The sequence below is a fragment of the Hibiscus syriacus genome, unplaced genomic scaffold (genome assembly GCF_006381635.1).
Source record: "Hibiscus syriacus cultivar Baekdansim isolate YM2019G1 unplaced genomic scaffold, ASM638163v2 tig00111206_pilon, whole genome shotgun sequence".
Classification (NCBI taxonomy): Eukaryota; Viridiplantae; Streptophyta; class Magnoliopsida; order Malvales; family Malvaceae; genus Hibiscus; species Hibiscus syriacus.
In genome coordinates this window covers 660,660-665,412 of record NW_024063018.1, presented here as the reverse complement: position 1 = coordinate 665,412, position 4,753 = coordinate 660,660, and the positions used below count along the sequence as shown (strand labels likewise).

The window sequence follows — 4,753 nt, the reverse complement described above, 5'->3', positions numbered from 1 at the left end:
ATTTCTCCCCCCCATTATTTTCATCATTTCCCGCTTCTTCCTGTCGATAATTATCAGTTCACGCCGCTTCTTCCACAGGTATTCCTCGTTCTCTATTCCACCATTCAATTTGGGTTTCTGGTCTTAGGAATTATTATGTTATATTCCTGTGAATTTGAGATCTCTCAAGATTGCAGCCTCTCTCGCCTTTAGCTTCCCGTAACTCTACTCAGGTAATTTTCTCCCTTTTCTACTCCCAATTCTGAGAAAAAACAAAACGTCTAAAAACGAAAACGATTTTTCAAAACAATTCTTCGCTGCTCCTTTTGTTTTGATTTTCTGAAGAAAAAGCAAGAAAAAAAGAAAAGGATATCCAGTAAAGAGTTAATAGCAATGGAGTCGAGAATGGATCATTACGAGATCTGGAACGGATTGGCCGTGGAGCTTTTGGCGTTGCCATTCTCGTTTATCATAAAATTGAAAAGAACAGGTACTTTTTTTATTTTTTTTCAATTTCTGATTTTAATTAATGTGTAATTTTATTTTTTTGACTATTTTTCTTAAAAAAATAGGTATGTTTTGAAGAAGATCAGATTGGCGTGGCAAACGGAGCGCTATAGAAGTTCTGCGCATCAAGAAGTTAGTTGTTACTTTCATCTAAACAAATTAATCTATTTTCACCTTAAAGGAATAGCGAGTTTAATATTCCAATTTACGATCTAGTTTCATTTTTGTGGTATGTAGATGTCACTTATTTCGCGAATCCAACACCCTTACGTTGTTCAATTTAAGGAAGCCTGGGTTGAGAAAGTAAGATACCAGACTACTATTTTTTTGCTAGGATTATCGAATCAAAATCTGGCTTCACTTTGTAGCTTGTTGAGTCCGTGACTGCTTCGTTTTTTTTCTGTTGATTTTGTGTTTTGCAATTGTAATGTAGGGTTGCTATGTTTGCATTGTTACTGGATACTGCGAATGTGGAGATATGTGAGTTTCCACCTTTGTATGTAGAAGTTTGATTCGGAGTTTTTTGTTTTTAGGCATCCTGCAAAATTTTTAGTATTTTATTATTTTCATGTTTAACTTTTTTCAACAGGGATGAATTGATGAAAAATCAAATGGGATCTATTTCCCGGAGGAGGTAATCTTATCTCTCTATTCCTATTGATTTTACAAGTTAGTTTCTTCTTAGAATTGTGTGGCATGGTAAAAGGTTCCCCGTTGGGGTTTCCGCTTCCATGGTCCTCACCTAATTGTGGAAGAGAGGAGGTGGTTACGACTTATAGTTAATTTCGCTGGTTATGAACATTATGCAGAAGCTCTGCAAGTGGTTCACGCAGCTACTTCTGGCAGTTGAATATCTGCATTCAAATTTTGTTCTACATCGGGACATAAAGGTAAGAATGTCAATTTACATTGGTCTTTCTATTAACTTATTTATTATGGACTGACTTCAGCACTTTCTTGGTAGTGTTCCAATATTTTTCTTACCAAAGATTAAGATGTTCGCCTTGGTGAGTTTGTCTTTTCCCTTTTCTTCTTGCTTTCTTACAGGTTTTCTCTTTATATATTTTTCCTATTAAGTTATGTCAGATATCCTACCTAATTGGTTATTCTGCTATTGTTATCCTAAATTCCTTTCTTTTCTGTATTGGTTTAGGGGATTTTGGGCTTGCTAAAACTCTAAAGGCAGATGATTTGGCTTCCTCGGTATGTACATTGTAATGAAATGATTTTTTGACATACATTTTCCTTTTAGTCTTTTTTCAACCATATCTAAAATTGAAAATAATTGTTTTGGGTCATTCTTTTAGCATTTCTTTTCCTTATCTTCCTACAGTTTGGTATAATAAGCTTAGTAGCTTATGCTGCAAAGCTCGAAATGCAGTTTTGTGTTCTGTTGGCAGATGCCTCAATTTCCCTTTACTTTTATTGCAAAAATTCTTGCATGGTAGCATATTACTCACATTCGGTAATTAATAACATATTCCACTCTTCCAGATTGGCTGTCACAATCTAGCATAGTTACATTTTCTGGAAAAATAATATGATTTGTTAAAATGAACATGCCTAGTGTGTGCCAAGCTTACAGTTAAACTTGGTGCTAATTTTAATTTTATTGACCGAGACCAAACTGTAACTAATTGTCGAGTAAAATTTATAACAATACCAAGTAGATTAACATAAATAATCACTTAATCATTTTTAAGGAAATAACTAAGCAAAAAAGAATCATTTGTTGCTACCTTAGTATATTTTGGTATGGCATCATTACTTAGGAACTGAAAATATATGCATGTATGCGACTTCTGGGTAGTTAGTCGAAGTGTGTTACATTTGGTGATAGGAGAGATGTATTAATAATTAATCATAAAAGGGCCCAGAATTTGTGCAAGGATTAAATACTGGAGTGCTGTAAATTAAATGTCACTTATGTTGTATCGATCATAAATATCCAAAGAAATAGCGTATATAAATGTATCAATTGGGTTAAATTTTGTACTCGTCAATCCTTGCTCTCATAAACACTTTTGGACAAAGGAAGTATGGAGGAGGGAGTTGAAACCTGCACCATGAGCCTCCAATGCAATGAGTATGAGAATAACCACTAGTCTAAAACTCAGTATTCTCAATCCCTTATATTGACAATGAACAATACTTATTTACCTTTTGATATCATTGTTCTATTTTTGTATTTATTCTTATATTAGAATGTGCTAATTATTTTTAGTTCCAGTGCTAGATAATAGTGGTTTTGTACGTGCCTCAGGTGGTTGGAACTCCCAATTACATGTGTCCTGAACTGCTTGCAGATATTTCTTATGGTTTCAAGTCTGATATCTGGTCTCTGGGTATGTCTTTTCTCGAGTGTTTGACTTACATACATGTATATATATATCAGCTGAATTGCTTCTTGTTGAACAGGGTGCTGTATGTATGAGATGGCTGCTCGTCGCCCTGCTTTTAAAGCTTTTGTAAGAGTTCTCACAAATGTTTTTGTTGAATCTGCTTCTTGTATTCAGTAATGAGTTTACACAGTTTCTCTTTCTGACAAATAGCACGAATTTCATTTGATGTTTTATTAAAAGGGAATTTAAAATTTTCTTTTTTATTCTCTTCCTTTTTTCTCATTATGGAATTTTTTCCATTGCCAAATATAATGGAACTTTCTATCTTTTGGTTATCTGAATTGAGAATAATATGTAGCAACCTTTGCTAGGTTCATAACAGTTTCCATGAATGATGCACTCCACTCTTTAAAATAATGTTGTCAAAGTAGTTAACGTTGTCCTCATCTAGTGTGATGTCTTGTCCTTTGAGAGGTTTTCTATAAATTACCATTTGTATGCCTCCACTATCTGTGTAAATTATACAAATTTAATTCCATTAATTTTTGTTAAACTTCTTGTTCTAGGACATGGTAGGGTTGATAAGCAAGATAAATCGTTCCTCTATGGGCCCTTTGCCTTCTTGCTACTCTCCATCATTGTAAGTCTTAATATTAACTTTAGAGCTCACTCTTATTGTATGTTCTCATGATAACCAAGTATTCTCTGTGATTTTTCATGCTCATACTGTACTTTTCTACCCTTGTTTCCTCATTTGCTTTAATTATTCTTTTATGTATTAGGTTTCAACAATGTGCAGATTTCTTGATCAGATTATTTCTTATAAATGTAGGAATTTTTAAATTTGTTCCGTGAAAATTTATTTCTTCTCCCTTAATAAGGCAAAAATAGTGAGTTTTCGTTTAAATTCCTAAGGGACTTGGTGATCTGTATTTTGGCAGTAACACTAAGCATGATTAGTGCTATATATTTTGTCAAGTAATCAAGTCCTTGCTACATGATTGTTAATTTATTTAATTTTACACAAACATGAAGGCAGTTATCAAGGGCATGCTAAGAAAGAATCCAGAGCATCAACCAAGTGTAAGTTTCTTTTTGCTCAATTCCAAGGATTCTCCACATGCAAGACTTCAATGTAACATTTTGAGTTTTCACCTTGATTAGGCATCAGAGCTTTTGAAGCACCCTTATTTGCAGCCATATATTGATAAGTATCGTCCATCATTTAGCTTTCTTTCGAAGAACTGCTGCTTGGATAAGCATGTTACCAATGGTCGTGGTAATAGGAAAAATATGGTCGAGAGTCAGAATAGTAATAGCTCATGTAGTGATAAAGATAGTTCGGTTTCAAGTCACAGGAACACTGACAAAAGGATTCCAAATAACAATAATGAGGCCACTGGCACAGATTCCAGTTCTAAGGAAGAAGATATTTGCCCCATTAGTTTCTCTGGTAAAGTTGATGAAAAAGGAAGGATGAAACCTTCTCATGTTCAATCAAAGAAACACAAATCCATCAAAGGCGTAGTAACTACTTTGAAAGAAGGGCAAGTAAGAGAAAGTGGTTCCCCTATTAGAGGCAGACGTACAAAAGTTGTATGTGGTTTGCGCAGTTACTTCTGGCAGTTGAATATATGCATTCAAATTTTGTTCTGCATCGGGACATAAAGGTATGAATGTCAATTTACATTGGTCTTTCTATTAACTTATTTATTATGGACTGACTTCAGCACTTTCTTGGTAGTGTTCCAATATTTTTCTTGGTATCTTATTTTAGCAGCTAATTAGTGACCATCATGCACTTTTATCATATTGAGGATATTGATCACACTTTTCATAACTTCTTTTGCTGGTTGCATGAACTGGCTAGTTGTTGTCTTGTTTGTGCACTATACAATTTGTTCATGCTACAACTTAATATTTTA

General features: G+C 34.0%; 1 pseudogene; it reads left to right on the top strand.

Moving 5' to 3' along the window:
- The first annotated feature begins 256 nt into the window (after positions 1-256).
- On the top strand, positions 257-4,496 carry LOC120155721 (annotated as a pseudogene).
- The last annotated feature ends 257 nt before the right edge of the window (positions 4,497-4,753 follow it).